General features: G+C 39.3%; 1 pseudogene; it reads left to right on the forward strand.

Moving 5' to 3' along the window:
- The first annotated feature begins 1900 nt into the window (after positions 1-1900).
- On the forward strand, positions 1901-5793 carry LOC119777321 (annotated as a pseudogene).
- The last annotated feature ends 5056 nt before the right edge of the window (positions 5794-10849 follow it).

Below are 10849 nucleotides of genomic sequence, written 5' to 3' on the forward strand. Positions count from 1 at the left end.
TCATTGAATGCACCACCAGGCCTGTATTACCATAAAAAGCCAAACAGAAGCTCAGAAATGATCAGCTGAGAATAAAGCTGCTGCTCTAAAGGGGTTTGATCATCAGTTTAAGACTAGAACAAGTAAAACAAACAACTAGAAGATAAATGAACTTGTTTCTCCATCAGAAGTTCTGACTCCGATCCAAAGGAGGAAAGTTAGTCAGGATAGAAGATCAGAACACATCAAACACTGTTCTACATCCAAACTTTCTGATTATTGTTCAGTTCCTGCTAACAAACCCAAACATCATCCCTTATTAATTATCATCAGAGCTAATTATTAATTCATCATTAATATACGGCTTACAGTGAAACCAGGAATATTTGGATCCACTTCACACTAGAGCCACTGTGGGACACTTTAGAGTTCTGGGCTTCACTGTTTAACTTTAAATACATTATTAGACTAAGATTGAATTCAGGGTTTTTCCTCCAGGATCCAACAGAACCTCAAACCAGAACCAGAACCCAGCTGTGTTTCCTTAAAGAGTGACAGGTCAAAGGGTCGCCCTATCGATTTTAAATCAGACCGACCTTCAGCTGCAAAGAGGTGAGCTCTGTCTAAATGTTTTAACCATATGAAACTGAACTGACTCAGATTGAAATGTTTTGATTCCATATTTTTATTCCTTTTAATGAAACAGTTTTTTACTGGATGTTTTTTCAATTATTTAGTCTCTAGTGAGTTCAGGGTAAACATTGTTGGAGGTGTTTCTAAAGGTCTGTAGTTCACCTGTTGGTCCAGCAGGGGTCAGCCTCATTTCAGCTGACGCCAGAATTTAGGTTAAACATTTTACAAAAACAATCAATGACAGTATAAGTTGTTCTCTGTTCAGACTCTAGATGATTGTTTTGTTTCTGAATTTGTGCTTCTGGTGTTTTTCTCCCTCAGTTTTAATTCATATGTTGAATCAGATTACTTTTAAATCAAATAACTAAAGGAGGCAACCTGGATAAATGTCCAGTTTAATCCTTTGATCTGGTCATTTTTAACTCTCGGGTTCAAGTGTGATACTGTAAATAAATAGGAAAACTTACATGTTTAAGGCAAGCTTTTGTTGGTGGTAAAGAGCCAAACAAACCAACTCACTGGAGGAAATAAATAAATGTTACTTTCTTATGACTTGTTTTTATTTATTTTATTCCATAAAATCAATATAGAAATGAAAGATGTTTTTCATTTGAAGCAAAGAAATGCCTTGTTAAAGCCACCTCATATTCTGATCACTGCTGCACTTCATAAATGGTGATGTTCTCTAAACTGATTTATCTAAGGATGTAAAAATCTCCAACCATCCTTTGGACTTTGGATTTACTTGCCTATTTTATTTTCTAACATAGGCTGCTTCTATAGTATTTAATGGATTCTATGGAATCTTAAACTTATCATTCTGAATTAATTTCCATTAATTTCACTTATTTTTGACATCGGTCTGGGCATCAGAAATCCAAACTCTGATCAGGTAGGAGCTTACACTCTGGTGACAGGTGTCCCCATTTATAGCTTTTGGATCAGGACACCATGAGGACCTTGTTCTTTGTCTGTTTGTTCTACAGAATGTGAGTTAATGCTTCCTGGTTCCTCCACAGAGTGGACCAGCAGAACTCAGAGCTTCCAAGTGGTCCATCTACCCAGCAGCATCAAACCCAGCTGGACTCCATATTTATGGTCTGTACATGAACTACAACTACTTCTCCATGGGACTGTCAGTCTGTCCAACATGGAGCTGATGTTTGGCTCCATGATCTCAGTCTGATGTGTCCTTCATGTATTGTTCTGTTCAGCTGCTGGAGGAAAAAATTGTTAGTTTTGTGAAGAAGTAGCTGAAAAAGATCCATAAGGTTGTGGTTTCAAATGAATCAGAAGGCTTAGAGAGTCAATGGAAGGATGAGGAGCATATGAGGAGCAGCAGAAAGGCTTTGGTCAAGATCACACTGAATTTCCTAAGCAGGATGAAACAGGATGAGCTGGTTGAACGTCTGCAGAGCAGTAAGTTTTTTTTACAGAGATTTACCCTGATGGAGAAATTATGACTTTATTTCAGTCAGAAGTGCAGAAAGAACAAATAGTCGATTGAAAGGAATCGTTATGATGCTAATGATATTCTTTATCCTTTCAGAGCTTTTGGCTTCAGTTTGTCAATGTAAACTTAAATCCAGTCTGAAGCAGAGGTTCCAGTCTGTGTTTGAGGGGATCGCTAAAGCAGGAAGTCCAACCCTTCTGAACCAGATCTACACAGAGCTCTACATCACAGAGGGAGGGACTGGAGGGGGTCAATGATGAACATGAGGTCAGACAGATTGAAACAGCATCCAGGAAACCAGGCAGACCAGAAACAACAATCAGACAAGAAGACATCTTTAAAGTCCCACCTGGAAGAGATCAACCAATCAGAGCAGTGATGACAAAGGGAGTGGCTGGCATTGGGAAAACAGTCTTAACACAGAAGTTCACTCTGGACTGGGCTGAAGGCAAAACCAACCAGAACATCCAGTTCATATTTCCATTCACCTTCAGAGAGCTGAATGTGCTGAAAGAGAAAAAGTTCATCTTGTTGGAACTTGTTCATCACTTCTTCACTGAAACCAAAGCTTTGATCACTTCCAGGTTCTGTTCATCTTTGATGGTCTGGATGAGAGTCGACTTCCTCTGGACTTCCACAACAAGGAGATCCTGACTGATGTTACAGAGTCCACCTCAGTGGATGTTCTGCTGACAAACCTCATCAGGGGGAAACTGCTTCCCTCTGCTCTCCTCTGGATAACAACACGACCTGCAGCAGCCAATCAGATCCCTCCTGAGTGTGTTGGCATGGTGACAGAGGTCAGAGGGTTCAATGACCCACAGAAGGAGGAGTACTTCAGGAAGAAATTCAGAGATGAGGAGCAGGCCAGCAGGATCATCTCCCACATCAATAGATCTAGAAGCATCCAGATAATGTGTCACGTTCCAGTCTTCTGCTGGATCACTGCTACGGTTCTGGAGGATGTGGTGGAGACCAGAGAGGAAGGAGAGATGCCCAGCACCCTGACTGAGATGTACATCCACTTCCTGGTGGTTCAGACCAAAGTAAAGAAGATCAAGTATGATGGAGGAGCTGAGACAGATCCTCACTGGAGTCCAGAGAGCAGGAAGATGATTGAGTCTCTGAGAAAACTGGCTTTTGATCAGCTTCAGAAAAGAAACCTGATCTTCTATGAATCAGAACTGACAGAGTGTGGCATCGATATCACAGCAGCCTCAGTTTACTCAGGAGTGTTCACACAGATCTTTAAAGAGGAGAGAACACTGTACCAGAACAAGGTGTTCTGCTTCGTCCATCTGAGTGTTCAGGAGTTTCTGGCTGCTCTTCACGTCCATCGGACCTTCATCAATCGTGGAATCAACCTGATGGAAGAACACAAAAAGAGTTCCTTTTTATCTAAATTATCTAAGACTTCAAATCCAAGAACTCTCCATCAGAGTGCTGTGGACAAGGCTCTACAGAGTCCAAATGGACACCTGGACCTGTTCCTCCGCTTCCTCCTGGGTCTTTCACTGCAGACCAATCAGACTCTCCTACAAGGTCTGATGACCAAGACATGAAGTAGCTCACTGACCAATCAGCAAATAGTTCAGTACATCAAGGAGAAGATCAATGAGAATCTATCTGCAGAGAAAAGCATCAACCTGTTCCACTGTCTGAATGAACTGAATGATCGTTCTCTGGTCCAGGAGATCCAACAGGCTCTGAGATCAGGAAGTCTCTCCACAGATAAACTGTCTCCTGCTCAGTGGTCAGCTCTGGCCTTCATCTTAGTGACATCAGGAGAAGATCTGGATGTGTTTGACCTGAAGAAATACGCTGCTTCAGAGGAGGCTCTTCTCAGGCTGCTGCCAGTGGTCAAAGCTTCAAACAAAGCTCTGTAAGTACCGACAGAATTTGGGTTTTAAAGCCAAATACTAAAACCAGGAAAGAGTGACTATTATCCCAATTAAACTTTTTGACTTTAAGTTATATAAAAATAGGTTTTAGATAAATACTAGTTGATTTGATTTTTAATCTTTGCACAAATTGGGTTTTTTTATCTTTGGGGAACATATTTACTTATTTTTTTCTTCTATTGTTTAAAATAGGGAATTATGTTCAACCTCGCTAGACCTAGAAACCAAAGTTAAGTCACACGTTTAAGTTTGTAAGAAATGTTCATGTTAATATTATATCTCAGCTTATTTCTGTAAATGTGCTGAAGATCTGCTGTCCAAGTGTAATCCAAGTTGCAAAAATGAATAGTTGGTCCACATATCATTGTGATTAGAGGGGCTACCAGCTGCTACTCTAGCAGCTCTGATTTTCAGAGAGCATCAGACACACTTGATAAAAAAGCTGCACCAATGTGTAAAAGTCAGTAAATAATCTGTCACATCAATTGTTCAAGGAGCGCATGTTGAAACATTAAAAGTGATATTTCTCTGATATTTTTCCTAACTTCCACCATGTTCTTGCTGATGAATTTAGAAGGTTCAAAGACTGGACGTAGAGTTAGAGTTGCACATTCAGCAGCAGGTAGAGCAGATAGTCAGATTACTCTATGGTGCCGTGTTAAATGAAAACACCTTTTTTTCCAGGTTAAATACAGAGGAGAGTTTTTTGGGAAGAGGAAATGTGTTATTGGAAAAGAGATGGTAAATGTACTATATTCCAGAGTTAAACAAGAACTCTAATGTGTGAAGAAAACCAACCTCAAGCTTAATATGTTTGCTTTGCTTCATAAACATGACTTACACAGTTCTCCTTAATGGTAAACTGGATAAAACTAACAAGGAAATAATATAATAATAAATGGGTTTTGAAACTAACTAGAAAAAAAACATATTTTTTTAAAACAATTTATAACATTTTTAATATATCTTTATTTTCCATATGTTTTTGCATCCAATGGCTCACTAAGTTACATTTTAAGCTAGTATTTCACCAGTGGATAATAGTAATGAGTATTTTATATATTTTCTTATGTATTTTTTGGATATATTGATTCCCCCATACTGGAGTGACTATATTGTAGTTAACTCTATGTTAGAAGTGAAAACACAGGTTTGGTGCTTGAATGGTCTTTCCTTTTATTAACAAGAAACTCAATGAAGTTGGAAGATGGGATATTTAGGAACCAGCCCTTTGAACATTTGTTTGAATAATAGAGCTCTTGCCTGTAGTTTGTTCCAGGGTCTGTTGGATTGCAAAAGCAACCACCTGCGCTGCAGGGCTTCTATAAATCTGAAAAGCATTCCTGTAAATTTTGATGCAGCTATAAAAATTGTGTCATACACCCCAGTAATGTCAAATAATTAAATAAAATACTTTTATCTCTTTTTTTCTTTTGTCACACAACATCAAAAAATGTGTGTTACATCTGTTCTGTTTAATATGCATTTCTTTGTTTTATTAAATCATAGTTCTTCATATTCATCTCTGTCTCTTCAGACTGACTGAATGACTGTAACCTCTCAGAGAGAAGCTGTGAAGCTCTGGCCTCAGTTCTCAGCTCCCAGTCTTCTAATCTGAGAGAGATGGATCTGAGTAACAACACGCTGTGGGGTTCTGGATTGAAGCTGCTGTTTTCTGGACTGAAGAGTCCAAACTGCAAACTGGAAACTCTCAGGTCTGAACATCGGTCCAATTTACATTTGAGACCTCGTTTTATGATGTTGGATGTTTATGTGATAAACTTAGTGAGAATTGGAACATTTTTACAGCAAATAAAAAAAAATTGAAACTCTCAGTTCTGAAAGTTATTAATGCCTTTATTAGTTAGACAACACTGAATAAACCATTAAAGGACTAAATTAATGAAGGTTTTTCCAAATCATACTTAACTCTCAATGTGTTGTTATTTTTGGTCACATTATTCCCATCAAATTTCTTTAATGTTCACATTTTGACTCATCAATACTCAGACTGATAAACTTAGAGCTTACTGTGTTGCCCAAAGGAAATAACATGTCAGCTAGGAAAGATTAAATAGAACCCAAAACCTTTGAATTGCAAGACTGATAGTCGACCAATCTAGCTAGAACCATCCAATAAAAACTATTACAGGCTTGGAGGTGCAGTAATTGGTATATGAAATGAATACAGCCTTATTGTCTTTCTGAAGACATTGAGGATGTTTCTGTTTGGAACTAAGTGAGCAATGCAATGTCTAAAAAAGACAGACCCAAACGAAAACAGAGGAATCCCAGCTGCCATTAAACAATATGTGAACTTTATGGTGTCTCATCAGCTACAGTGATGATGGAGATGAATGTTACCATGCCACACATTTATCAGTACACACGTGTCAGATGATGCATCTATCTATAATAAAGTAAAAATACTACTGACCAAAGCAAAACACAAAATCATATTTTTTTATTTGTTTTGAGTGAGGTGTGATAAAACATCTTTAACTCTAAAAACTGTAGACATATAAAACCATGTTTTTATGCATAATGTTGTTTGTGTTAATAACTTTCTTTGCTTATATAAATGTAGATGCAATCAACTGGTTTTCCTTAGATAGAAAACTTTGAATCAATATGACTGGATGATCTGGAGAACTGAAATGACATTTGTTGTGAATGGCGCTATATAAATAAACTCAATTTAACTGAATTAACCTTGGCTGAGTTAAAGGAGGGAACAAGGCTTCACTCTCTGCTGATCTCACTGCTCTGCAGCTTCTCATCTCCAATGTTGGACATGTCTGTGGGGCTGTGTAGAGAGAGGAGCAGTTAGGAACTGATGATTATTAGCAACATCTGACCTTTAGAAGATGTGAAATCATAGGCCAGTTCAGGCTCTGTCTCCTCCATCAAACATAACAGTCTGTTTTGTTCAAATCTTCAGCAACATTTTTGGCATGTTGCCACCACATATTGGCACCGTATGGATGACTTTCTGTGGATCCATCAAAAATCATCCTGCTCTTCCTTTGTTTCAGACAGTCAGTTTGAGTTCCTAGGAACACCGGTCCAACGGTCACCACCAGGCAGCAGAACGTCATTAGTTTTCCCATCTTCACCAGCTCTTCCAATGAAACACCCATTAACTAGGACTCTAAAGGACTGTGTTAGGTTGTTTTCTTCACCAACGTTGAGACGAGTGGTCCTAAAAAAACCAAACCCCTTTGAAGCTGGACTTCACCACAGATCTGTACCTTAGTTATGGGGTTCCTGTGAAGGTGACTGGACTTTCTGTTGGGGAAAATCTTTAATCAGCTTACAATGACTCTAGTGGATCCAAGTGTCTCTCTCCTGGATCTTCGCAGCGGTTGGGGTTGCTAGTTGCACAATGTAGGGTCCTTCCCACCTTGGAGCCGCCCAATTTTTCCTCTTGATGGTTTTAATCAGCACTCGGTCTCCAGGCTTCAGGCCTTCCTGTGGGGAAACAAAAGCACTAGGCAGATTACATGTTTTCCGAACAGTTTTGTCGCTAAAAAGTTTCAGCATCCGCTTAGTTAGCGGGTCAATGTCATCTTGTTCTTTTTCTGCCCATGGCTGTCCTTCCCATAGAGGTAGAACAAAAGGTCTCCCATTCACTATCTCAAAAGGGGTCAAACCATCAGATGTTGGAATAATCCTCATGAGTAATTTTACCAAGTGCAAACACTCTGGCCATGGCTTTCCTGTTTCTGCCATGAATTTTCTCAATCTATTTTGAACATCCTCAGACCATTTAACTGGGTTCTGTCTGGCTGGAGGTAAACCTTGACAGGCGGTCTGCATCTCTACATCTGTCCATGGCCTATACAAAAGAATAGTGGGTCTATGATCTAGGGGGTCATTATCTTGGGGTCCTGTGCGTTGACCATAATGAGGGTTGGCCACCTCTAACATTGGAAAAGCACATGCCCCCCCCCCAGGCTCTTGGTCCTGTTCTTGTTTTTTTAATTCAGCCAATCTTGGATAAATAGGAGCAGATGGGCCTTTTTTACAAGCCTCTATTTGATAATCATTTTTGTAATACTTTGAATTAAGCTTCACATCCCTTTTTGATTTTCTTAATTCATGCTCACAAGGGTCAGAGGCACTGAGTTCCATACCATCCATAGAGGACGATATGGACAGGGGGTTTGCTCCTGCTCCTCCAATATCATTATACGATGGTGGGGCTACTGGAGGAGGAACAGTGGCATGGCTGTGTTCATATTCACCGTGATGGGGTTTATGTCCACCTTCCTGCGCAGCTGATGCCACTGCTTGAACCCCATCACCCCCTTTAATTTGATTAGGATCAGGATATTGAGGAAGCATACGGGATACAACAGTTTCTTCAGCAGCTTTAACTTTTACAGCAGCAATTGTAGCTTTCTTTCTATCCTTCTTCTGTTGTATTTGGCTTTCCCTATTTTTTGCTTGCATAATCCACTTATTTAACTCTTCTAATTCTTTTCTGTATTTAGCTTGTTTTCTTTTTGATTTATACACCAACTTCATCTCCACCTTCTGCTGAATCTTCGTCAGCGGCTCAACTCTTAACTTTCCATCCCAGTCCTCCTTCTCAATCCACTTTCTGGCAAACTCTGGGTCACCACCACAACACGCCACCATCCATCTTACATCACCTGGCATTTCCTTCTTACTACTACCTTGTCCCATTTTTAAAGAATTTAGTCCAGTACAAACACCTAGGGTATTCTACGCACTGGATGTTTATTCAGCAGGACAGCACCCAAACACTGTTGTGGTTATTTCTGCTTCTACCTTTTCAGGTGAGAAATTCTTGCCTCTGCATCCACAAGAGTTGTACTGTATTAACCCCTGCTGTTTTAGTATGAAACAACAGAACCTGAAAGGTTCGATTGTTTCCTGACACACTCCCATACAGTCACACACACCTATTCTAAGGCCTAAGATATGTTTTTATTTACCGGATACTCAGATCCCAGATCTGTCAACAAAACTTGGTTTCGTCAAATATCCCTGCTACAGCTGCAAACCTTACTATCTCAAGAACAACACAGAGTCCCAGACTCAAACGCACAGAATACCGATCCCAGATCTCTCAAAACAAACCCTGCTGCTCTAAACGCCCTGCAGGATCTGTTGCTGCACCTTGATGCGCGTCAACCATTGACTTTGCATGTAAACCAGCTGCTTCTGCTGCCTCTGACTGACTGACTGACTACGGATATAATATAACTGTATAAAATAACTGTTTCATTTTATGTAACAAACTCTTATTGACATGTGATTATTTTCCCCAGTTTTCCACTTTAGTTTTCATTTCATTCAGTTTCTTAAAGTGTGAATGCCAAAATGCCGGTAATTAAAAAGGATAGATAAAACAATAATGTTAAGGGTTTTAATAACAAAACATCAGAGTTCAATCATTAGGATTGAACTCAAATATATAATGTTTAGTAACTGTTTGATTTAATGTAATCTGGGATCTTATTGATGGTAATTGGAGATGTTGCTTCATAAAAATAATACTGTACTCCTGCATTCATCATATGTCCTGTTTGACATCAAACTATGCTGAATATTGTTCTATTTTTCTGTCAGATTTTAGGAGAAGGTATAATTTAATTTAACCCATAATCAATAAAGATCTTTTCTACTTTCTAGTATCTGCTTCAACTAGATTTTCTTTTATATGCACTCAAGTTGTCAAAAGTATAACTAATGATTATCACATGATCCAAAGAGCTGCAACATCAGCAACGTTTAAAGTTCCTGTAGAACCGCTGCAGACCAACAACAGAACAACCTGAACAGATTTACACTCAGAACCTGATAGATAGGAAGAACCTCACAGAACCACTGGGTCAGGGGTCCAGCCCAACACTCTGAGGAAGAGGATGATGATGAAGAACAGAGGAAGCATCAAAATCAGGGACTGAAATCCTGCTGCTTCCTGTTTTCAGAATAAAATTAACATAACCGACCTTGTTTGACCCAAGATTCAAAGCAGAAGAAGAAGAAAAGCAAAGATTTCTTCCCTTAGATCAGTGGTTCCATCTCTGCTCCTGCAGCTTTTAGGCGTCTTCTTGCTGCCACACCTGAACTAAATGAACGGCTGATTACTGGATCACTTTCACTGCTTCTGGATCAACTTTGATACCAGAGACTTTCAACCTGAAACTGGATTAAACTCACTGGGAATGTGGATCTAAACTGGGAGAACAACAGGAACAACGTTGGACCCAGTAGAACCTGCTGCTGCTTTCTTTCTTTAGCTTCTGGATCTTCTCAATCAAAATGCTTCAAATCTTGATCCAAATCTCATTTTCTGACATAGAAACTCTAAAACAGATCATCCAGATTGGTTCTACTCCAACATCTCATCTGACTTTCAGCAACAACTTCCAGTCAGACATCTTTAAGCTCTTCAACCCAGTTAGCGTGTTCTACTCCACATGCTAACACCAACATGCTGGGAAAGTCCTTCAGCAAACAGATCAAACTCCAGAGCACATTAAACAGGATTAAAAAAAGATGGAAACCTAAAGGAAATAAGGCGGTGGAAATAGAAAATGTTTTAAATTTGATATTTTTATCAAAATTCTTTAAATGACATTTTTTAGATGATAGAAATAAAATAAGAACTGAGACAAATAAAAGCTCTAAAAGTATTTATCTCTATGTTCCTCAGGAATTCATGGTTTTCTGGTTCCCATAAATATTAATGATCAATAAAAGCCCCAAAGAAGCAGCCTTTCACTGGTTAATAATCAGCTCAGATTGATGGAGACCAGCAGCTGTGGTGTGAGATGCTGGTAGGTAAAGCATCCATGGACGCCACTTGGTGACGGCGCTCTATGTTAGCTTTACCTCCCAGCATCTT

The sequence above is a fragment of the Cyprinodon tularosa genome, unplaced genomic scaffold (assembly GCF_016077235.1).
Source record: "Cyprinodon tularosa strain WSP-4 unplaced genomic scaffold, ASM1607723v1 ctg1220, whole genome shotgun sequence".
Taxonomy (NCBI): domain Eukaryota; kingdom Metazoa; phylum Chordata; class Actinopteri; order Cyprinodontiformes; family Cyprinodontidae; genus Cyprinodon; species Cyprinodon tularosa.